Here is a 10,546-nt window from a genome sequence, read left to right as displayed (position 1 = left end):
ATAACTGGGGCATTTGAAGGGGTTTGTCAGGCAGATGACCAGAAGATGTATCACTTAGTTGTTTGGCACTTTCTCTAAATTGCCTGCCATGAGCCAAAAGAAAATCTACTCCCCTTATACCAGAGCTCTTCATGCATTTCCCCCCCGCCCAACACATCCCTTCCTCTGCCTCCCCCTCTAAGTGAGGCTTCTTTTAAAACCCCACCATCATGGAAAGGAACTGTGGGAAGAAGAATGAGAGACCTCTAGACCACCTTTACCTCCAACCCCTCCAGCAACTGCCCAGAGCCCTGAGATTCCACTGGTAAAGTGGGGAAGGGGAGGGTGTTTATATATGCATGCATGTGTTCCTGCATGTGTGTTGGAGGGATCAGTGTGGGTAGAGGGAAATTGATGAGAATGGGACTCTATAGAGGCTGAAGAAGAAAAGTGGGACTGGTAAGGGCCAAGGGCTATAAGCCCAGCAGATCAGACCTGGTCCTCTGGGCTCTCCCCACTTATCCCCAGTCCCCAGAACTGGTCCTTAGAAACAGAAACCGGGTGGGAAGCCCCAGATCTGGCCCTGTGCCTCTGTGTTTGGTTGCTGCTCTCTTGCTTCCAGTCAAGGGACCATGGCTTCCATGGAAGGTGAGTGTAAAAATGGGGAGTTACTATTTAATGGGTGTAGAGCTTCAGGTGGAGAAGAGCAACCCAAGCCCAGGACATCACCATTCTACTTTCGGATTCTATGAATTTGATGACTCTAGGTTCCTCATATAAGTGAAATCATACAATATTTGTCCTTTTATGATGGATTATTTCACTTAGCATAGTGTCTTCAAGATTCATCTATGTGGTAGCAGGTATCAGAATTTGATTCTGAATATACTCCATTGTATGTGTATATCATATTTTGTTTAGCCATTTATCAGTTAATGGACACTTGGTTTGCGTCCACATTTTGGCTGTTGTGAATAACGCTGCTGTGAATATGAGTGTATAAATATTCGAGTTCTTGTTTTCAATTCTTTTAAGTATATACTCAGAAGTGGAATTTCTGGATCATGTGGTAATACTGTTTAATTTTTTGAGGAACCACTATATTTCCTACAGTAGCTACACCTTTGCAGCAATGCACAAACATTCCATTTTCTCCACATCCTCATCTATACTTGTTATTTTCTGGTGTTTTTGTTTGTTTGTTTTCTTTTGTTTTTAAATACTAATGAGTATGAAGTATTATCTCATTGTGGTTTTAACTTGTATTCCTTAAGGCTAATGATACTGAACATCTTTTCACGTGCTTTTTGACCATTTGTATATCATCATTGGAGAAATGGCTATTTAAGTCTTTTGCCCATTTTGAATCAGATTGTTTTTTGTTGATGAGTTTTAAGAATTTTTTGTCTGGCTGTCAATCTCTTATAAAATACATGATTTGCAAATATATTCTCCCATTCCGTTGGTAATGCTTGATGCACCAAACTTCTTAATTTTTATGAATTCCAGCTATTTTTTCTTTTGCTGCCTGTGCATTTGATATCATATTCAAAAAGTCATTGTCAAAGCCAGTGTCGTGAAGATTTCCCCCTGTTTTGTTCTAAGAGTTGTATAGCTTTTGAGCTTACATTTAGGTCTCTGATTCATTTTGAGTTAACGTATATAAGGGACAAATTTCATTTTTATTTTTGTATATGAATATCCAGCTTTCACAACATCATTAGTTGAAAAGACTATTCCTGCCCCATTAAATGGCCTTGGCTTCCTTGTTGAAAATCATTTGACCATGTGTGCAAGCGTTTATTTCTGGGATATCCATTCCATTCCATTGGTCCATTTGTCTGACTTTATGACAGAACCACACTATTTTGATTGCTATAGCTTTGTAGTAAGTTTAGAAATCAGCAAGTGTGAGATCTCCAACTTGTTTTTCAAGATCATTTTGGCTGTTCAGGGTTCATATGAATTTTAGGATTGATTTTTCTATTTCTGCAAAAAAAGTCATTGTGATCTTGAGGAGATAGCGGTGAGCGGTGGCTTAAAGTGAAATCTTAGTACCCTGCCCAGGAATTGAACCTGGGTAGCTTGGGTGAAAATCAGGAATCCTAGCCACCAGGCCACCAGGAGTTAGAGGCTAGAGGCAAAGTTGCCCTGGCTCTTGTGCCCATTGAAAAAATGGATTTCTCAAGGAGGCAAAAACTGTAAAAAACGGGCACAAAGTTTAATGTTAGAGACACAGCACAACAAGTGGGAGAGCACACAGAGAAATAGTTTGTTTATTTAAAACAGAAGCAAGGCAGAGATACACATCTGGAGAGATATCTGTAAATAATCATACCCTTGTTTATGGTGCTTTGCACATAAACCTGCTATAACTGGCTTCCCCCCTTCCTCAACATCTTTCTTCTGTTTTTAGCTGAAGATGGTATTTAAGCTGATGGCTTTGGTCATGTCAGGGAACGATTCAGTTTTCCTTGGTATCTCCTCTGTATGCAGGTGGTATACATGTTATTAAACATCTGTTTTTCTCCTGGTAATCTGTCTTTAATCATGGGGGGGGTGTAGTTTCAGCCAAGAACCTAGAAAGGTAGAGGGAAACTTGTTTTTCCTCCCAGACACATACAATGGACTGTTACTCAATAGTAGAAAGGAATGAACCATCAACCCTTGAAAGACACAGATAAATCTTGAGTATATATTGTTAAGTGAAAGAATCCAGTCTGAGGAGGCTGCACACAGCATGTCCCCATTTATGACATTCTAGGAAAGGCAAAGTTTTATAAATAAGTAGATCATGGGGTGGGGGGTTTGAAATATTCCATGTGATACTTTAGGATGGATAACTGTCACTCTGTATTTGTCTAAGCCCAAGGGGTCAGTCATAATCTGTTCCAATTTAATTGTTTAGAATGTAGGAGTGTCACAGGATGGAATACACAATACGACAGAATCTAACTGCATTAGAAATGTGCGGGAAAAACTCACTGTAGGGGATGGGGTAAAAGGTGCTGACCTAAATTAACTTTGGAAATGAACAGAACCTGTAGATTAAAGGCAAAATGGACCATACATAACCAGTGGGCTTTATTTTATGAAGTTCTTTCCAGGGTGTAGTAGCTAATACTTTTGAAACCACTGTACATGTGATCTGAAAGGGAGAAATGAATTGATAAATGGCAGATGGTGGGAGCTTAGGCTCCTCACTGTGGGAGTGGGAAGTTACAGATAAGTGAAGGATCGAGAGAATGAAGCTGAGCCCCTGATGGCCACTTCTTTCTGGCTCTGAGTTGCTTCCATTAGGACCACAGTCACCTGTACGTAGTCTGCTATAATCCACTTTCCCCCACCTGGCCTTTCCTCTTCCTTCCTGCAATTATTCCAAAGACATTTCTGTCATGGTCTGAGCACAGGTTGGAAAAGAATTTCCAGACACAAAACATTTTAGAAGAGAGTTTATTGAGAACAAAGAGCAGAGTTTAGTGAGGGGTGCTGTAAAGACAGCAGGACAACTTCCTGGCAGAGCCAACCCTTTAGTGGGCTTGCAGCCAATTTTTATGCTGTCAAAATGATGAGGTTTCCAACTGGAAGGGTGGTGTTAGGTGACTGGTCAGGTTGCTAGATGTTGGATATTTTACCTAGTGAGGAGTTGGGAGGCTGTTCTCTTCAGCCAAGGTCTGGGAGGGGGGCGCTGTTCAGCCAAGGTCAAGAGAGCCCTTGTCGACAGCGGCTGTTGGACTCAGTCCAGGGACTTCTTTTGTTCTGTGTCCTTGCCATAGGGCTCCACATTCACCCCTCTTTTTATTTATGGGCCAAACTTTGGCCCTTTTAACACCTTCTTCATGACTGTCTACCTTTCCCCATCTTGGGCCATAGGGACCTAGGTTATTGGGGAAAGGGGTGATGACCGCTCTGGCTTCTTCAGGCTGGACAGGGGTGTCATGAGGTCCTGGGTCCCAATGCCCGCTCTCTGTCAGGGTGTGTTTACAGAGGTAGATGAGAGCCTATGGAATGATAAGGTGGCTTGTTCCAATGTCATCCATGTGCCAACTGGCTGGTATCCGTGTTATTACACCATCTGGAATTGAATCTATTAAATCTGTTGGGAAATGAACTTAAGATAATGTGTTAATAGTGCAGGGGCTAAAGCAGGAGTAAGAACCAGGTTACGTTTGGTAACAATTTTTGTTTCTGGTCCAGGTAGAGTCAGCGCTTGGGTTATCCTGTCCAAAGGGATGGAGCCATTTGACATGGTCATATATTAGCCCGGTGAGATTGATACAGGTGTACCCAGGTAAAAGTAGTTGGAGGAGTGACAACCTGAACTTTAATAGACAAATAGATCTTAATTTTTTTTTTCAAGAAAATAGGTCTGAGTCCCAGTCTAGACATGGCACTTTGAGGAGACCTGTAGCCAGATAGCCTGTTGTCTAGTTTTGTCCAAGTAGGTTTTAACTTTTGATGTGCTATTAACACACAAACCAAAGTAGTTGTCATTGTTAATGATTTTAGTGTTTCTCTAGGTATGAGAAGAGGCAAGAATTGAGATTCATAAAAATCCTTACCTGAAAATATCTAACTATCTGAAGGCCTGTTCTGCCAGTTTTTCCCAGGGCACAGAGTGCCATATTTCTGATTTCCACCCTGAATTCCTTTCAGGGGTGTTGAAGGTCAGCAGCTGAAGCAGCTCTTGATTTAAGTTTTTGCTGAGGGAGACAGCAAGTGCCAGTTTCCAGTGAGCAGGACCCCTTCATGGCCAGAAATTTGACCATGGTTTGGGGGGCATTTCATGACCATTTTGTCCCATGGTGCTAGGAATGTTCATTTCTAAGTCTGGCAAAGATTTTGTCGACAGGCCACTCAGTGTGCTGTTACTGGACTAGGCCTTTCTTGCAGCAAAAGTCTTTGGACACCTGTCTTACTATAGTTTCTTATGGTCCACGAAAATATTCCCTCTTGTTGCATCTTCCCATATATAGAGTTACACTATTACCATCATTGATCTCATATGGAACTATATATCATCATTTTATCAGAGGCTCAGTCACACATTTAGTAATGTAAGAAACAACAATTTTGTAAAACATGCAAATAGAAACCAGTATAGCTAGCAATTTAATAAGGTCATAAGTAAGAATTTAAGTTAAGAACCTCCGTTAGGAGGAAGTTCTAGTATATACCCAGGTTATCTGACTTAGTCTGTTCTGTACCAGTCCTTATCTTTTAGTGCAACTAGGCTGATTATCCTTAGTATGATTTAATTGTTCCCAGCATAGAGGAGCTGATAAAGCTGCTGAGAATCTAAGAGTTTCCGAACTCAGGAGGTAGACAGGTACAGAGAAAGACAAATGTTTTAATTTTACCCACAGGTGTAAACTACCAAATTGTTGTAAACCATAAGTAGCTTGAGGAGAAGAGCTTCTTTATATATGGAAAAAAAAAAAAAAAAACAAAGATTCAAAGCCAGCAATATGTCAGACAAAAGTTTATAAAAATTATCTCATATTTAGTAGCTTGTTTAATCCCACGTAATTAACTTTTGTTCTGAGTCCAGTTTTTTTTTTCATTAGCTTTGTTGACCTTGTCTGATGATTAAGGATAGTGACAGTGATAGTTTCAAGAAGTTTGTGAGGTTTTTGTTAAGGCTTGTATGATTTGTCCAGTGAAGTGGGTAGCTTAGTCACTGGAGATTGTTAAAGGCATACCCCAAGTGGAAAACACATTTTTTTAAACCTTATTCTTTTCATTGTGAGGACATCAGCCCTGCAGCCAGAAAAGGCTTTAACCCATAAAAATTAAAAAAATGAGGTTTGTCAGGGAGCCAGGGAAAAGTCAAGTGGCCATCTTCGATTTCCCATAGCACTGACTGTTTACAGCTATTGGTTACCCATGTTAAATTCCCTGATACAGGAGTAGAATGTTGCCATGTTTTAAGGACATCAGGATGGCAAAAGTCTGACAATGAGGGGTTAATCTTGAGGAAGCAGAGTGAACTTTATCTACCTGTGCCATACTCTTCATAGATCATTTTGAAATACTACTTATGCACTTAACTGAAGTAACAAAAGATCTTAAAAGCAAATATAAATTACTTAAAGGCAAGGTAATTTACACAGTCTGTTATCAAATGCAGCATTTCAGGAAAACTTTGTTTTCTTAGAGAGAAAATCAGATTTCAGTCTGGTACCAGCTTGTTGCTAATAACAAAATTTATTTGCCTAATTAATTTCAATTTAATCTTAGAAAGTCCTTTTGGTAAATTTTGAAGAGGCAGTATTTTTGTAAAGGCATCAGAGTGAAACTATAACTGTCCATAATGACAAAAGACTTAAAAGGGCACATTTAAAATCTGATTACAATGCTATTGATAAAGTAACTTGGTTACTGCTGTGATATACAACATTTTTAGATAATTACTAGAACTATGACTGATAACGTTTTACCAGGACATTGTAGAATTTTAGGAACTCCATATTATTTCTAGAATATTTATGTTAGTAAACAATTACCATACAATATCAAAAGGGTTTAGAACACTCAGATAGGATAAAATAGCTCCGTGTGGCACCAAACACATTTATTAATAGTTCTAAACCCTTTGTTTCTCTGTGAAAGGAAGCCAATGTTCAGTAATTAATGTTTCAGTGTCTTTTATTTGAAAATGGCCTAGTTATTTAATAAACTTTCATCCTTTACCTTAATTTACCACAACTCTAAATTTTAAGTTGTTGAATATCTGGAGAGAGATTCTTAAGTAGACATTCTTAAAACAAAGTTATTCCTGAGAAGTTCACCTAAAGCTCTTATCTCATTTGCATTTTCTTTCCTTAAAAGTTTCTTTACATTGAGTTATTTTCATTGCTGACAAATTTGTAACAGATAGCTTATATTAAACCTAGGCACAATAAAAGTGTTATACTTAATGTTGATGGCTTTAAAGACGTATCTATATTAATTAGATCAACAAACATTAATACCAGGTATTAATTTAGTATTGTATATTTCCCAGTTCATGTGAACTTGAAATTTATTTAGCTTAATTTTTCCTGTATTTGGAATTGTTTGATTTGTAAGTGCTTACTTTTCTTTAAGACAATGAAATAGAGCTCATTTACAAATTAACCTCAGCAATATTATCCATAGACAAAGACACATACTGAGACATACACATGTATCCAGACAGACAATAGATCTCATAGTTTCCTGCTTGAGGTTTAAAATGTCTTTTTGCCGCTTTTTTTTTTTTCTTGACTTGAAGTTCACTAAGCAACCCAAGGCCAAAATCTCTGGCAAAGTGAGCTGTGTTTGTATCCCAAGGACATGATACTTCAAGCTATCTCCTAGGCATATTTTTGTTCTCTCAGGGTCAGAATTTTGAAAAAAAGTATTTTAACAAGCTAGCTTTCTCTAATTGCACATGTAAAAAGAACTGATTTTGCAATTTCAAAAAAGGTTTTATTTAAGTCAGTTTTCTCTGGAGTCTAAAGAATATTGTGGCCATCTAGTGACAAAAAGCATCTTTCCTTTTTCTAGTCATAGTTTTATAGCTAAGATGTAGACCAAATAGTGCTAAAATTGGCCTTAATAACAGAGGCAAACTGATTGATAAAATGTTGTCCCAGCAGGCTGGGGGCTGATGGGATAGTGGACAGGAAGGGTTGAGTAGAGAGTCGTCTAGGGGATCTGATGAAGAGGGAGATGGGTTGAGGGGGATAAGGCAGCAACAGAAAGACACATGCAGCAAGAGTCCCTCAGATCCAGATTCTGACTAAAGGCCATTAAGGTCTGAACATAAGAACTTCTGAGTCCTTCCCTTGCTTTCAACAAAAGAGATCAAGTTGGAGAATTGTGTTATAATTTAGTGTGCCATTAAGAAGCCATTGTTCTTGGTCCTCCAGTTTATATTGAGGCCAAGCTGTGTTACAAAAGAAAATGAGCCTCTTCTTTTTGAGATTGTCAGGGTCAAATTTTTTCCAGTTCCTGATAGTACAGCCAAGTTGTGAGTCTGGAAGAGGCTCCCGAGACATACCAGAACCCATCCTTAACCTATATGCCATAGAATGGGGGTGCTAGAGTCACTGGCTGACAGAAAGGCGTCCCTTTTGTCCCAGTGATCCCTCCGTGCAACTACGGAACAAAAATGGGTTGACCATCTCAACACTTGCATCCAACTGTGAGGGGTGGCTCCCTGAGCCTGAGTCAAAGGCATAAACCATGCATCCAAGGTACCATGTGTCTCAGGCAGGGAAAGACAGAAAAGAGATTCTTGGGGAACAACCCGGAGACTCACCATTTAGCGATTCCCTGAAACTTGAGAAGGCACTCCTGGGATGACTCAGAGGAAACACTTAGGCTTTTGTAATTCAGTCTGGACTGAGGGGGGAAAAGGTGAAAGTAACAGAGGACACAGGCTGAGGAATCTGCCTTGTAATCCTGCTGGGAAGGCGGTGGCCAAGGGAAGGGGGCTCAGTGTTTTGCTTGAACCAACGTGTGCCTCACGTTGCATGGAAGTTGTCTTGCTGGGGTCAGAGGCTCTAAAATCTGGTCCATTCCATGACCCCCTTATCCTCTCATGTGAGTCTTCAACTGGCAGGCACCCTAATGGCTTTTAAATGCCTGACCTGTGCCTGCACAATACCAGCTGGCCTAATCCTCAGTTAGAAGGAAGACAGAGGGACCCTCACCCGTTCTGGGAAGAAGTTACTGGGGCAAAGTGAGCTGTGGAGCCTTCAAGACACACCAGGGTGTGGCCCTGCCTCGAGTTCCTTCATTGCTTCCACTGCTACCTGCCTGTTGATAGAGGGTCCTTCGGAATGAGGAGAGGAGGCGGGGGAGGAAATCTCCCCAGGAGAGAGAGTCCCCATACAGGCCACCAAAATGTTGTGGTCGGAGTGTGAGTTGGAAAAGAATTTCCATTCACAAAACGCTTTAGAAGAGAGTGTTTATTGAGAACAAAGAGCAGAGTTTAGTGAGGGGTGCTGTAAAGGCAGCGGGACGACCTCCTGGCAGACCAGGCAGAGCCGACCCTTTAGTGGGCTTGCAGCCAATTTTTATACCGTCAACATGATGAGGTTTCCAACTGGAAGGGTGGCATTAGGTGACTGGTAAGGTTGCTAGATGCTGGATATTTTACCTAGTGAGGAGTTGGGAGGCTGTTCTCTTCAGCCAAGGTCTGGGGTGGGCGTGGTTCAGCCAAGGTCAAGAGAGCCCTTGTCGACAGCTGCTATTGGACTGAGTCCAGGGACTTCTTTTGTTCTGTGTCCTTGTCATAGGGCTCCACAATTTCCAGCCTGGACCCCTCTCCCAGATCAGACGCACCTGTCCAACCACTGCATCCCCATCTCACCTTGGGAGCTAACGGGCGCCTCAGAGGACTGTGATCCTGTTTCTCCCCACGCCCCAGGAGGCAGTCCCACCTCCCCTCGTTGCTAAGCACAGACATCTGGTGTAACTTAGCAGGGCCCTGTGGGGCCTTTCCTGGGAAAGAGCCCTCACCCGTTTCCTCTGCTGCAGCTCCTCTCTGAAGCCCCTATAGAACAGTATCTGCTGGACACTTCCTGAGTTGTTCCAAAGATGCTAAAACCACCACCAAATGGAAGAAGTTAACTGCTTGATGACCCTGAGCACAGAGCCCCTAGACCTACTACTGCCTCAGAATTTATAATGTTAACCCTTGTTCCCTCACCACTAACCAGAGAACTGTGCACCAGCTGATCACATACCCTATGACCCCTTCCCCCTGCCCCACACCTGGCCTTTAAAATTGCATTGCTGAAACCCTTCAGGGAGTTTGGGGGTTTAGAGCACAAGCCACCTGTCCTCCTTGTATTGCTGCTTTTGCAATTAATGCTGAACTTTCCTTCACCACAGCTTGGTGTCAGTAGATTGGCTTTACTGCACTTGGGCAAGTGGGCTGAACTTTGATTCTGTAACACCAGGGCCTCCCAGTCTCCTGCTTTCCTTGTGTCCCAGTGACTGTCAGCTCCTCCTCCAGAGTTCCCACGCTAATTCCCTTCTACACCCACAGCCCTGGCCCAAGCCTGACCCCTCCATCAGGCCCTGACAAAGCTCCCTGCCGCTAAAGTGCATCTCACATCCCACCCCAACGTGGTCCTTCTGAAGCGTAAATGAGACTTTGACTCTCTCCCACCTGTAACCCTCCCACAAAGGTTTTCCCCACTTTTGCTGGGGTGTGTGGTGGCAGAGGCATCCACCATGGCCCTGAGAGTCCCCGGCATCCCCACTAGGCTGCTGGCTCCTGGGTTCCCTGACACTGAGCACTTCAGCAGATCAGGCAATGTGGCACAAAACCCAAGAACTGCTCACCTCAGGACGTGGCTGGCACTGCTGCTGCCTGATCAAAGGGAGCAGAGAAGGATTCCCCAACTGAGACACAAGCACTGCACGAGTGGCCTCTCCCTCGCCCATCACATCACCCTCAATGGGACTTGAGGGAAGGAGGGACCAAGGCACATGTTCGTTCCTAAGCAGGATGGTGTGGGCTCAGTGGTGTCCCCCAAAATTCATATGCTAAATTCCTAACCCCCAGGACCCCAGGATGTGGCTGTAT

The sequence above is a fragment of the Hippopotamus amphibius genome, chromosome 2 (genome assembly GCF_030028045.1).
Source record: "Hippopotamus amphibius kiboko isolate mHipAmp2 chromosome 2, mHipAmp2.hap2, whole genome shotgun sequence".
NCBI classification, from domain to species: domain Eukaryota; kingdom Metazoa; phylum Chordata; class Mammalia; order Artiodactyla; family Hippopotamidae; genus Hippopotamus; species Hippopotamus amphibius.
Note: the sequence above shows the minus strand (reverse complement) of the source record.